Below are 15,555 nucleotides of genomic sequence, written 5' to 3' on the forward strand. Positions count from 1 at the left end.
GTACCGATACGAAACGCCATCTTAAGCTGGTTGAAGTCATCGAAATCCGTTTGCGTAAGACTGAAGCACTGCGGAGAAGTTGGTCCTTTCGATACTTACCACGGGAGCTTTGCTATGATAATATGGCACGGGTATCAGAAGTGTCCAGTTCCTGTAGTCTTTGTTATGCATTGTTGCAGCTAGGATTTCTTGGGTGTCTTGGAAAGGCTTACAAAATGGTGGGTGTGCTACAAGCATTAAGTTAAGTTACTAGCAACGGAAAGCAAATCATGAGAATAATCAATCGTAGAATAACTGAGAATACGAAAATAAGTAAGAAAAGCTTAAAAGTACAAGGAGCAAAGAGTATTGGGTAGCACAGAAATTAGGAGTAATAAAATGAGCTATTTTTCTGTTCAACTATGTGATATCAAAAGCTCTAGTAAACAATACGGACAAGTCGTGCTATTAGAAAGAAAAAGTGTATTAAACCATTAGGCGTGGCCTAGTAGTTTGTGCCATTAGGGACGGTCCGGTGGCCGAGGTGATAACGGCACCGGTCTTCACACGGCAGAACCGGGGTTCAAATCTTATTCAGGCAGCCTCCCCGTACGCAGGGCTGACTACTTTGCTACGGGTAAGATCAAGTCACAGAAAGCCAGAAATGGCAGGCCGAGACCTCTCGAGGTTGTAGTGTCCAGGAAGAAGAAGAAGAGGACGGTGTTGGTGGACGTGAAGAAAGTGGCGCAGGTGTTTACACGGCTGGTCCGGCAATCGAATCCTATGTAGAGACCTCTCCTGTAACGAGGACTGACTATATGACTATAGGCCATTTTATAGTCGGCATGATTTTTCTCGACCTTTGTCCAATAAGATGAACATAGCATATTTCAAGGTGTTTACCCAATAAGATGAATAGAACAGAAAATTGATTTAAAAAAGTTTGTATAAAGTTGAAGTATTAAATCAAGAGTATTGTTAAACTTTAGATCTTATCACATCGCAGTTTAGATGGCATTGGCTTTGAATGGCAATGAAAAACAAAAACAGTAAAGCATTCTATTCCAAATTATGTTAGAAATATATTATATCTCTTATCTGGGTGATCTTAAAGCAGCTGTTACCAAGCTTCCAGGACATTCGAAGCTTTAGTGATCAGTTGATCCTTTGCCTTGGCTAGAGAATGTATTGATGAGTACTATAATGCTATCATTTCAAAGGTAGTTGGGCATCTGTTTCATTTTTGAAGTGCTAGCCTTTTTAAAGAGATAACATTTTTAAACAAAGAGATTAACTAGAAATCAACAGTCAACGCTGTTAAATGATGTCTGGTCACCATGACACCTTCTTTGACTCTAGAAATTCTTCGGGTTATGGTTTGCCAGTCCTGGATTCCGATTACACCGTAGTCAATCCTGCTTATCGAGAGCTGATTTGGATGGGATTCGAAACCCATTGCTGTCAAAACCCAATGTCGTCAAAATGTCAAAACCTTGGCTAAAAATGAAAATAAGTAAATTTTACGTACAATACTGCTGATACCGAAATAGTACGAAAAAAATCGAGACCAATCTTTACAATTGCAGCACAAAATCCTGTCAAGCACCAAATAAGCTCTAACAAAGGCGCACAGTCCAGACTACCTCCTCCCCGGGATTTGGCGAAAGCAGATCGCATTCGTGCGCATCGTACGGTAACGAATTCCCGCCGTTTGTTGCATAATAGGTGAATACTCTCGGCCAAAGCACAACACAAAGGTCGGATTATTTGTAGAGTAGCCTGCGTTTTTGGAAAATCATAAGACAAATGTGAGTGAATCGTTTATTGCCAAAGCGATAGCTAGGAACTCGTCAGTGCGTTGCTAAAATGTTTGGAAAGATTATCAGAAGCATAATTAAACGCACAGAAAGGAGTCTGAAGAGAGAGCGCGAGACAGGCAGGTGGTGACAATTGTCGCTCCTGTTCCAGTTCCAAACTCACCTGAGCTGCCATAGTGACGGGTAAAATACCGGCTCTGGTGAAGATCCGGAATCATGGGAAGAAGATGCAGTGAGACATTTCTCCAGTTGAAATCCTGTGCACCGAACTTCTGCATGGTTTAGCTCTGCAAAGGTCGGTGTTTGCTGCATTGCTTCCCGTCCATTATCCCGGGGAAAAAACGTGAAAAGTTTCTGGGGCAGAGAAACTGCTGGAACCGGTATGAATGACCGTTGTTTAGGTGACCGATCCCTCCGGGTGCATGAGAGCTGCAAATTCACCATCAAGTAGCCGTTGCCAGGAAATGTGTTGGGTTTTACCTTGAGCTTGAAGCTCAAGCACCGTCGCTAGGAGTGTCCGGTGGAGAATTAGCTCGATTACAGATACGGGTCGTGTAAGGGAGTGTGTATGTGTGTTGTGGATGGAAGTCCCAGGAAAACAGCCAGCTAGAAATTTTAAGCTGTCGAAGAGTGTGAAGTTGTGCTGTGAATGGGAGTGGACAATGTTTAATTGAAGCATTGATTTTCATTTTAGCAGGTTAGTAAAACTGTTTGCGGATGAAGATTGCGTAACGTTAATTAACATTTAAGCACGGCCAGTAGTTGCATCTCTCTCCCTTTGATCGCTAAGCAAGCACGCACGTAGCCTTCAGGACTCGTGTGGTACATTTCGAAGAAAATTGTAACAACCAACTGTTGTTTGCCGTCGGTGTGAAAACATACAAACGGAAGTTAATTAACAACCGGTTGAGTGCAGATGTCCTGGAGTGGTAGTGTGAAATAAAATAAAATGAATTCCCTGGAATTATCGGAAAATCAGTTGCAAGCGCTTCATCTCCGGGTGGCGCTGAAATGGCATTTAATTTAATAAAAGCAGTTGTTAAGTTGCTCCTTCGTGCAGCAAATGGATTGATCGATGTGAGGCCGTCGGATAGGGAATTGACAAAAAATACATTAATTACCTTCAGAGCACGTTCGACTCGCTGGAGAAATGGGATTGCCGTTTGACGAAATATAGCTGGAAATTAATTATTCCCAAGCGGAGTCCGGCTCCCTGCTCCTCTCAAAAGTGTTCTCCCGGGACGTCCCTGCTCTGGAGAAGGATCCAAAAGGAAAGGTAATGGGATGGAACAGCACGTGGAGCAGGTGGAGTGACTATTGGCAAAATCAAACAAAAGTCATTCCCACATCACCTGCAGCTTTGACCTTCGACTTCGGTTGCCCGGGGGGAAAGATCGGGTTTGTCTTGGGTGCGTTGGTACTGGGAAGACACAGAAGTACCTTCGGTTCGTGTGCGGGTCGGAGCACGGCAGCCTGGTAATGCTTCTCATCGAACCTCATTAGCAATAAATTAGAGCTCCTTTTCCTTGTTCCACTGAACGTCACCGTACTTACCGATCCTATACCGTTTGGGATTCACCGAGGCTGACGTGAGTGGTTGTGTGGTTTGGTGCTTGGAATTTTTGAAAGCCCAAGCCAAGCCCCGGGACCGGCTAGATCTCGACGCGGGTGGAACGACGGGATCCTGTCCCTGGCAACGAAGAAGAAGCCGAAACAAATTAATTAAAAATAATGTTATTTCGTGGAATTTCTGCCGGGAATAAAAACCACACTTGGCGATAAATTATGCTGATTTCGTGCAGATCGCTCCAAGGTTCGCGCGACCGTGGATGGATCGCTTCCGAATGCTGCTCGTTGTAATAATAATTTATAACGTCCAAGAAGCTCCTGTCGCTGGGTAATTGGTGTTGGAGCTACCAGGGGGCTAGCAGCAGACTGGGAAACAAAGGGGGAGGGCGTCGGGTCAACATTGCTGACCATTTGCTTACGGATGTTTTCGAATGTGGCATCGAGCGTTAAAGGTGTCTGGAAAAAGATGTGAATAAACTAATTGTACAATTTAATAACGAGTAAAGATGGATTGTTGTACTCCAATCTGTGGCGGTTTTTTGAGGTTTCGGAGACCACACCAAGCGTCTGCCTAGTATGAGTAGCCTTTGTTCAGTATCGTCTGGTTTTTCAAGTTAGATTAGATAGATGGTTCTTTTTATTTATTTATTTACTACTACGGACAGATACAATTAGATAGATCTAGTTAATTAAAAAAATAAAGTCCTATAGTTATCTCAAACTTTATGAGATATTCTCTACGGGTAGTTTTGGTTAAATTCCTCGACATTAAAACCATTGCATGTGGAACGAAATGGATTCTGCTAACGCCAATCTAACCGTTTTCCCTTTCCAAAACGATCCTGGTACATGTATCGTCACAGTGGAATGTGGCCGAAAACCGGGTGGAATTTGTCCGAGCAAATGGGCACACAGTTCGCTTTGAGCGGTGAAATATCCTGCCCAATCCTATTCCCTCCTAGAGTCTCGTTTGCTGCTACCGACTTCATCCCCAATTACACACTACACATTGTAAAAGCGATGCAGGTCTGGTGCTAAGTAGGATTAAATTTTTGTCAAATTAAATATTTACGTTAATGGCGCCGACCGACAGCGTTTAGCCCTCGGAGCGTTGGAGCGCTAGCGCTATCATTTCTGCAGCAGCATCCATTTTTCGGTGTTCGACCAGGAATGCCCTTCGGGCACATGGGCGTTGTGCGGTTGAATCCTAATTAGCAACATTTTTATGAAATAAAGCTCCTTTTTATGTGTAGCTTTTATCGCGTGTTTGCTAACCTAAGGGTTGTTAAAACCGTGGCAAAGTGTGCTGGTACGGTTTTGCGTGTTTGAGCTGCGTTGACATCAAACGGGGTCATACATGGCAACGGTTTGCATGTTTGTAGCAGCAGAAGGACAGCTTGCTGGAACCAAAAAAGATTCAAAAAATAAAGTTTGAATGTTTCGAAACACACAAGTCCCGGGTGAAGCTGGGTTGAAAACACATTTTATTTAGGTTTGTTACATCTTCGCCATTTCTGTGCAAAATTTCGAGGACAGTCAATGTTTCTGTGATGGTATTCGCCGTCTCCTGTGATTCCATTGCACGCCTTCAGATCATGCAATCACCGTGAGACGTTAACCCAATACCTGAAGCTCCATCATCATCATAATTGTCCGCAGTTTGCACGTAATTTGAGACACATCTACTTCGACTTGCGATAGGTGATGGCGCTGTTGTGCGAACGTAATCGCGTTGTACTAATTATTGTGTAACGAACATCGTCGCCCGCATTCCACGGCAAGCAGCAAATAGCTGGCCTCCGTTGGGAGGCCCCTTCCGTGCGCCTTTCGATCGTGATGAAGGGAAAGATACGTGCGTACTATTGGGGCACGCAATATCGCACCGCACCCTGCTCAATCGTAGGAAAAGCCTCCGCTGCGCACAGGACGGCAGTGGCAGTGAATTATGACATTTCGATAAGATTATTTAATAACGATAGCGTGGCGGTAAAAAAAGAGAAACTGTGCTTAGTGCCACGATCAGCATCGCGTCTGCTTGGTTTTAGTAATGATGGTAGAAGAATTTAATGAATTTAATCACCTTGTTATGGCTCGAGCGCGTGGTTAAGCATTTGCAGAATGTGGAACCTAGTAGCCGGTAGGCGGTTTTGCAGTCGCTTGGGAATCGTACATTTCTTCCTTCGTTTGGCAACGACGTCTCAACCCATAATCATAATCCTTAGTGCTGTTTATTGCGATAATTGATAACGCAACTCCGTGAATGATACTCACCGCGTATCGTAGGGAATGAAAAATTGCGCATCGGCAGTGAAATTAAGCGAACTGCAAGTCAGTGCAAAAAGTGACTGGTACGTTCTGTGAGATCGCCTAGGTCAAAGGCTTGCAGAATTGAGTGCTTTAAGCTTGGTCAGCAATAACTTTATTGAGAGACTGAGATATGTCAGCAAGTAGCATAGGCAGGGATCTCAGCTAATTGCTTCTATATTTTGTTGATTGAGCTTTAGTGCATGGCCTCAAAATGAGCTATGTATCAACTGTAACAGAGCTTTTAAATGAAGTATTCTCACATGAGTTATTCTACCAATGGCCCTACGTTGGTATATGTTTCCGTTGTAACCATCAAATTATTAGGTATTTTGTTTTTAAATCTTGACACAGTGTGCTCAAACAAGAGTATTAAAACAATTTTTAGCTTTGAATCGACGAGTGAGCAACGAATTAAACTCGCCAGACTGCGGTGGGTCTATAATGAGAATGGCACTGGACGGCTCAGCCCGTACAGTCCTTCTAGCCCGTATGGGCAGAGGAGGTGTGATAGGCCCAAATTGGGATGGAGGAATGGCGTTTATGCGTCGTTCAAAAAGATCAGAAAAATGGATAGGCAGATGAAAGTGTTGGACCAAGAGCAACATGGAGAACTTCCACTGCATTAAATCAATCCATGAGGTGATTCTCAAGATCCGACGAGTTAGCTTCTTTTGTATTGCTTTTAACCTACCTATTTCAATATTACAGGATGAACACCATACAACGCAATTATGTTCTATTGCGAATTATGCTTACTTCTTTTTCTCCTTCTTTGGCACTACAACCTCGAAAAATCTTGGCCCACCTCCTCTGGCTTTCTGTGACATGATTTTGCCCGTAGCTGGATAGTCAGTCCTGCGTACGGACTAATAGGGTTATAATTTACACTGATAAATAATACTTTAAGAACTTTACAATTTCAATGTCTTTGAAGCACTTAGTTGCATTTATAAATCCATCTTACATAAGGAACACCAAGTGTGATGATCTGTTGATCGTTATTACAAAGTAGAATCTAACATATTTCCTACAAACAGCACTGTTTTGATCATACATCTATCCTAGGTCGTGGCGAATAGCTAATAATTTAAACATTGTATCGTTTATCAAACGTAACACGACTGCAAGCACGAATCCTCAGAGCACTGGTATAATATCTTGTTTATGATGTGTGCCGGTTGCAAGGAAGGCGAATAGAGCGAAAAGCAAACTCATGTTGCACATGAAAAATGTAGAGAGCACATCCTGCTGTGTACTGTACGTTGTATCGGCTCGCATCTTGAAGGGTATTAAACACAAACATGTTCGAAGATAGACAAACAACCCTTGTACGGTTGGTATCACGGGCTTAAAAACTTACTTTTTTGTGGTGAAAATTGTCCCACAGTGGTCAACTACATGCTGGAGAATTGAATTCATTTCAACCGTGTCAGGGATATGTTTCGTCAATCCTTCGAAACTTCGTTCAGCACAACATGAGGCAATCAATGTTTGTTTGTTGCGGAGGTAAACTTTGGGAACGTTCGACAAAAGTCACACCTAGCAAGGAATCCATCCAGCGTCACGTAAGCTGCTTGTCCGTTTGAAACATGGACTTCCATTTCTTCTGCTTGGTCTCTAGATCCTCCGGGGTTCACTCGTACCGTTGTGGACACGGAATTGTGTCTGGCGATGACAGTGACGGCCGTATGAAAGGCGTTTGAGAAAGTAGACAAATAGTAATAGGCTCGGACAAGGACGAATAAAAACCCCGTTTCTTATCTTCTCGCACACCTCGCACAACAACGGACCCGGGTTGAGAAATCAGCATTTAATCTTTACTCCCCTTTCGGGTTCGGGTCGTGTGACCATAAAACCCGGAAATGGAATTGCGAAACTCAGCCATGAGCAGCAACTTCGGACATGGAACCGAGCACGCCTTTTTGGCCAGCGAGGATGGGCTGAGAAACAAGAAATAGCTATTGGAAAGAATGAGGACATTTTACCGTCTTTACATATCGGTCCAAATTCAAGGAATCGGGCGGTCGTGTTGAGTAAGCAAAACGGTGAACACAGTTTCCAGCTTGAACGAAAGAGTTTCATAATTTAAGACCAAACTCTATCGGGAACTGGAAGCTCAGCCAGGACGTGCTCGGAAGTAGTATCTTGGCGTGTGTGTGAGTGTGTACGTGTGAGTGGGTGGTCTGATAGCTAGCGATGTGATAAGCATTCCTTTTTGCAACGCCAGTGTGCCAAAGCAAAGAGCAAGATGTTACGATGGTTTCGCCAATCCGGATTTCGATTCCACTATCTGATGACTGGAACAATGGCCCAATAGGGGGCAGGTCCAATGTCTTTAAATGCATCCATAATGTGTACCAGGATAAACCTTCTATCGATAGGTGGCTTTCATTGATTGTGTAGCAAAAGGGACAAAAAAAAAACTTCCCTAAAATGGAGACCAAACGCCACCGCTGTTGTTGGTGTCTGGGAAACTGGCACGGCGATCGAATCACCAAATAACATCCACAAGCTGTTCATTCAGCCAACGGATTGGGTGTTGGTTTTGATGGGAAATCAAACACGAATTAGATTTTAGATAAGAGCAAAGTTTCCACACACTCACACACACACACTCACACACCCGGTGAAAGGGCAATACCGGAGCGTGAATGGAAAATAGTAAAAACATAAGCGGTGTCCGTTACGGCCCACCGACTCCACCCAACCATCGTAGAGACAAACGAAATGTGTGCAGTTTTTGTTCATGTCGCCTGTACCTTGGGATGGAGTGAACGCTTTTAGAGATAATTGTTGGCTGATAGTAGTGGCCTTATTGAATGATTTCTTCGGCGCCGTGTAAGTTCATACACTTTCGATATCGTTATATCGTAAAGATTAAGTGTTGCCGATACTGGCGTTGTGTCTCTATGAAATGGTCTTGTTGCGCTTCAATGTTTTTCTTGTAGTTAAATTCAATTACAGCTTAAAAGGCATGATAGTAGCAGAGAAAGAGAGATGACATTAATTCTTTGCAATTCTTGAATATGTGTAGACTATTGGACTGGAGGGCAAGGCTCCCACAAACGGGGTTTCTTAAGCTCTATGCTACAATTGTTGAGAAGAACTTTAGGAAGCCTTTTGCGATATTGATTCTGAGCATGACTCTTGGCAAATTGGAAATGTAGAGCCTTCAACAGCTTATGCTCTATATGTCAGGCCTTCAATTCAATTATAGACTAGGACTTCAAATTAGAGCCCTTAACATGAGGTACCTCGTACGAGATGGCCGTCGGGATCCAAAAACCGCCTGCTACTTACTGCATTGTGCTTAATGCACTAAAAAAATACCCTACGTGACAAGACCTCAGTAATCATGGGACTAGTGGCAATTCAAACCCCTAGAAAGCCGTATGCGGAAAAGAAATGGGAGGCATCTACCAGCCCATTCTCATGATGTCTCAGGGTTTTTTTAATTTCCATAGACCAGGATTGATTCAGGATTATTTTGGATATCTCATGAGCGACTCCCAATGAGACTCTTAGACGGTCCTTTACATGAGCCCTCTTGCACGAGGCCTTTTATAAGGCCTTTTTTTTCGCCCACCGTTCATCGGTTCTTTGTAGACTTGGTTTTATCATCATTTATGTTGTAAGATTTGACTGAAAGGGTTTATAGTAGACAAAATGTTTTAGGCGACGCGGCCTCTTTGATTACTAGGTATGTTCGTAGCAGAAGCTTGAACTAGGAGGCACTCTAGACTACAACTCTTGAAAGATGAGGTCCCTTGAACAAAACAATCTCAGATAAGCACCTTGCGATGATTAGTTTTCTTAGATAAGGAGGGCTTCTGGAAGATCTTTCACAAATTGAAATTGTTTTCAATAGCTTTCATCTATCTTGCATTTGATAAACTGGTTTTGTTTAATTTGAATGAACACAATTTTAAATTGTTATTAATCCTGCTAAAATAAAGCATTTATTATTTGCAGGAGTGCTCCTCGATGAGAAGTTAAGCTTCTACGAACAGCTCGATCACGTCGCTACCAAGGGCAACATGCTGATGGGTTTGCTTAAGCAACTTACTCACAACTTCACGGACCCGGTCTCCATCAAGACGCTCTACTGCTCCTTGGTTCGATCGGTGCTGGAGTATCCACTGGGCAGTAACTTAGGACCGCTGCTCTTTCTGTTGTATGTGAATGATGTTTGTGAAGTTCTTCCTGACAACCGCCTCCATGCCTGTGAAAACTATTGACGGCTGTAGAACGTTAAAGAGAGCTGTACTGTCAATTGGTGTGAACTGAATTCCATGAAACTTTGCGTTGATAAGTGTCATGTGGTGTCCTTTACGCGCTCTTCCAGACAAGAGAAATACGATTATGTTGTTAATAGACAAGTCTTGACTATAATCAATCAAATACGCGATTTAGGAGTATTATTAGACTCTAAGCATTAGGACTAATTTTTAAGATAACGAAAGACTTTGACAATCCCAATATTTTATACTGTAGTTTAGTCAGGCCCATTTTAGAGTAAAGTTCGGTTGTTTGGTGCCCTTATACGGAGACATGGGTAAATAGAATAAAAAAGCGGCCAAAAACAAATTTCCCGATACGCCATTGCAAAGTTAAACTGGAGAGATCGGACTATTTTACCATCTTATGACCAGCGCCTTCTATTGTTATGATTAAAAACACTAGAAAAACGGCGAAATAATGCGCAAGCGTCATTTATAGTAGGCTTATTATTAGGGACAATTAATGCACCATCACTCCTTGACAAAATTAGTTTTTCCTTCCCCCGTTTGACTTCACGACATCACAGAATGCTACACGAAACTAGACATAACAAGCGATACGGTGCAAACGGACCTTTGAGCAGAATGACGCGTCGATTCAACGATTTGTCAAGCCACTTTGATTTCACGAACGCTCTCGTTAAGCCCGCTTGGCGGACGGGTAATAAATTTTATAATAATAATAATAATAATAAACAATAAACAACCATCAACAACAAAAAAATATCCTCGCCACGACTAAAAAATAATAAGACAAAAAATTTTAATCGCATACCACACGAAAAGCTCTGCGAATAGCGAATTCGGCTGCATCAATTATTTTCCTGAAGAAACTCTCACTCCGTGAAAACTGCACCGACCACAGTTTCACAAGTGCATCTTGTGCAAAAGCTTCATCATTAAGCATACTTAAGAACTCGTTTGAGACAGTGTATAGGGAACCGGAGGGGAAGAATAATAATCCATTCCAATCGGTATCACCAAACCAAGCTCCGGTTCACTAAAGCAACAAGACCGATGCAGTCGATGGCGTAGTTTGCACCGTTTTGTTCATGTGTAAAATCTGCCTCTTCGTTGAGAGTAAGTTCCATTTTTTTTTTGTCGGTTCACGTCATCTGGCCAGCCATTGGAATCGAATAAGACTTACGTGGCGGGGGTGAAAAAGATGAAGCAAAGCGGGCGGGAAAGAATCGGGTGTGGGAAAGTGGTTCGGTAACGATCATAGTGCAACTTTCCGGCTTGCTGGCCGGAAGAATGGACCTTGAGCCATGTGCATGTTTTGCGCTCAGGCACGCTAGAACCCGGGGAAATATCGTCCCAGGAAGGAACTAAGCATCGGTTCTTATCCAAGGTTTTGCATCGCTTGCAAGTGCAAGTAAATGAAGTCGAAATTTCACCTCGGTTTCGTGATGCACGAACACTGCACACACACCCCGGGAGGGCTCTCAACATCCGGAACGTATTAACTTCGTTTGAGGCAACGGTGAACAAAAACTCGCCGTTCCGTCGTCGGATGCTTTTTACCACTAGCAGCAGCGGCAGCAGCAGCGGCAGCAAAGTAACTGACCTTTCACCTTGGCGCCCTCGAGGGTTTCGTACGTACTTAAGAGGAAAGCATATGTAAATCTGTATCGTTCGGCCACACATTTCCGTTCCGGCTCACGTGGGTTGAGTGAGGATAGTGGTGTTTTTGTAGATTTTTAACGAATGTACTTTCTGAAGTGTGCTCAAATTTACGAATGATTAATTGAATTTATGCAAGCAGTAGCATGAAGTGCATGTTCGAGTCAGTATGCACAGCGCTATGCAATAAAGCTGCCAGGTTGAAAATGGGAACCGTAACAAAACGGGGCCCAGATTTGTGCTGGTTCGGACGATTAAGATTTCATAAATCATATAATATGCCCAACCGCATGAGAGACCTTGAGCAGTAGCAGGAATCGAGCAAGCGGTAGACACGAAAAAGCTAGTTTGTTCGCACATCATATGGTGCAGATATCGTGAGCGGTTTCGTTGTAGCATGTAGGAACATGTAATTACTAGCGTTTTAATGGAGCGTCAAGGAACGACTCAAGTCAGCTCGGCGATGCAGAAAACGAGTGGCGAATGGCCAGGACTCGGTTCCAAAACAGGCACTTCCAGAGCTGCCAGTAATTAAAAAGGTATGCGTTTCTAAGTACTTTGATCACGTCATTGGGCTAGATTATATTTCTCTCATGTGATGGTCAATATCGTGAGTCTATCGGCTTTCTTTCGCTTTTGATGAAGTTTGTTCCGGTTGGATTTAGGAAATTATTTGCCGGATTGAAAAATACCAAAGGCGGAACTTCAAATTGACCGTAGCCAATTGTCTTTCGAAGAAAAGTCAATGAGGTATTAAATGATGCAACAGTTTGAAGCTGCTGAACCAGCAAACAAAACCGTGTGCAAACAATCGATCAAGCTGACTACTGTACCTTCACCAAGCGCAGCTCGTCAATAGCCTTGATAGATGCAATTTTACAAGCATGCATTCACGACTATTCTATGCATCTTGTAATGATGTGCAATCTACCAACCAGTGAAGGTCTACAAATCAGCATCCGCGTCGATGCTTCCGGTTGATTACTGTTCTTGGGCATTCGCGCATATTCTTCGTCCGGAAGTAGACGGAACGAGTACCGCTTATCCCATCGACTGATCGGTGCTATCGGCGATGTTAAGATGTTCCGCTTTTCCGCTTCCCTTCCGGTCCAAAACGTTCGGAAAAAGTTAACGGCAATTTATGCTCACAATCGCACCGGTATGCCATTATCATTTAATTAGATTTTTCAACGCAGTTCACGGGTAAAGTTTGGCCACCGTTTTCCTCCCCGAACGAATGAGAGAACCCCGTGAAGAAGGAGAGAAGATTGTAAATTTTCATTGACACGTTCGTTCCCGTAGCGTAGCTACCGAAAGGTATCTTTCGAGGTTTCTTGACCTCGTGCAACGTTGGCGTCGCTTTATCAGTGGCATCGCGAAATGTGAAAATTGTGTTGATCATAATGATCGTAATGGCACTCCCTTGATGTCGCGTTTAGTATCGCTCACGGTTAATCTCGACCGAGCGTACAATGTACTAATTATGCATTAATTTTTACCTTGCGCCAATGAATGAAATTTATTAATTAATTTGTGTCCTGCTGGATTTGCCCACGGGTGAGCTTTTGGGAATGCAGGGAAGCGAACTTTTTCACTGCGAAAAGTAGGTCAATTGGATTTGCTTGGGAGAATCAAGAAAACAGGTGGCCAATTAGATCATCATTATTAATTGCAAATTAATGTACTTGTTGAAATGCTACAGTATTGTATGGCATAATTAAAAAATCGGTATGGCTCTAATAATTGTTTATCGAATAGGAAGTGTTGGTTGCCTATGGGTTGTGTTGGTATCAACCGCTTCGCCCAACTAACAATGATACAGATCTAAGCCTAACGAATATCAATAATCAATATCAACAATGAAATAAAAAATTGGGTTGATTTTTGTATTACTGTATTATGCGTTTCTCTTGAATGATTTATTTCCTTCAGATGCAACAGTATGGTTTTATTTTGTAACTATCAGCGATTAGTTAAGCTAACTATTCTTATTGGACCAACTTAAGCTAAATCAATTCAAGAAATATTTCCTCGTATTTTAGACTCTTCAAAGTATTCTCAAATTGTCACCAAAAGTTTCTTTGGTTCTACCTAGTAAAGGCTTCTTTTTATTACCCACCAATCATAAAAACATGTTGTGATGAGTATGCGAGTGTCTTAGTGCTTATCCGTAAAATCCCAGTTTAGGAATTTTTTTGCGTCTATAGTTAACTTTAATAAGAACTTTGTGTCCTTTTGTAAGCTTTTTTGTTTCTTCTTCATCTTCTTCTTCTTCGCTTAGCGACTTCTTAGGTTATGCCTGCCTTTTTGATTCCAGGTAGTTGGTTACTCATTCCTCACATCCAGGGGACGTCTCCACAGTTGTCGCCTTTACCACTAGACCAGCTCAGCTTTTTGTCTCAAATTCTATTACTCTTTTCTGTACTCTAAACATTGGTGTACAAGGATTGTTACAAACCATTTAATGGTATCCTTGATAATGATGAAAATTTTAAACCATTTTGGGAAAACAGATTACCAATCCAATGCTATGAGTCACTCAGTAGTACTAGTCTGATATCTGATCTCATAGCACATTAGGATGTATCTTGATCTCCAAAGCCTTTACCCGTGGTGTTAATCTTTCTTGGAATGATACCAATCAAGAGGTAATCGAGTGTCCTTGTCATATAAATACTTTATGAGATCGGGAATCACTGAAATCAATTTAAATCAATTTAAATTTGATCCTCTAATTAGTATCTTTATCACCACCGTAGATGGTGTGCATGTGTGTGGCTGTATAAATTTTGGATCTCATGCAGGTCAGCAGTGATACTTTCATCGTGCTTGATGCAATTGTTGACCCGACCGGTGAGGCACACACCCGCACACACACACAAACACACATACTCATTAAGGACGAGTAGTTTAAAAGCCACTCTAGGGTTCTTGCTTTGCTTGGCTTTTGTTTTTCGATCTCGCGCACATCGCAATTTCGTATGCAACTGGCGTCGACCGTTGCAAATAATGGATCCGTAATTCATAATGAATCTCATTAACATACAGAGCGCATACGTTTCACCGGATGTGCCAGGGGGGGATAATGGTTTGTCAGGGGGGTTTGGAACCGAGTATGGAAACAGCAGCAGCAGGGCACGTATTCGCGAGTCATTAGCCGCGGTGGTCATGGTCGCACCGAAACGACCTAGAAGGTAGTTCACGGGAAAGCCTGCTCGCGTTCATTCCACTACATAGCACCCAGGGGACTTGCACTGTCAGCGCTCCTGCAGGACAAATTCCCGATTCGTTGAATAATTTAGCTGTCGTTCTTGTCGCATAGCGAATGAGTCCCCGTGCCCGATTGCGTTCACTTTGCGTATCGGTACGGCGGTGATGTCGTTAGAACACCAAGTACACCATCAAGTACAGGATACGTAGCCGCGCTCATGGAATTAGCTTCATTCGGTGACACTGAGCCACCTTTCTTTTCCGTGGCAAAATTCTGTAAATAGCGTTTTATTTGGGTTCCCCTGGGAATGTGCGCAATTTCTTTGTATGCTTATCGGCCGACCTGCAGATGGAGATGAAGAAGGCATCGCACTGGTAAGATCTCGTGTGTGTGTGTGTGGATCACCTCATCCGGAGGAAACAAGAACCTCTGCGGGCGTGTAGAATGTGTGCCGCATACAAGGTCAAATAATCGTAGTTATGCGGGGATCTGCTACTGGCCACCATGTGTCTGGCTCTGTGTGTGTTTGTGTGTAAATATTTGCTAAACTAATTTTAATTCTGATGACTTTAGGAATGGCACACAGTGTGTGCGCGTGTGTTGACGTCTGAGAAGGCAAGCGTTGGCAAGAAGAGAGGCAGTTAAAAAGCGATTAAGTTTTGCGATTGTAAGATTTCGTGCTCAGAACGGGCCCACGAGTGCGGCGGTTCAGTAACGAGACGGGGACGAGTGCAAACCAAGCCCAGCATGGCAAAAGGGCAATCATTTC

This window comes from Anopheles stephensi, chromosome 2 (assembly GCF_013141755.1).
Source record: "Anopheles stephensi strain Indian chromosome 2, UCI_ANSTEP_V1.0, whole genome shotgun sequence".
NCBI lineage: Eukaryota > Metazoa > Arthropoda > Insecta > Diptera > Culicidae > Anopheles > Anopheles stephensi.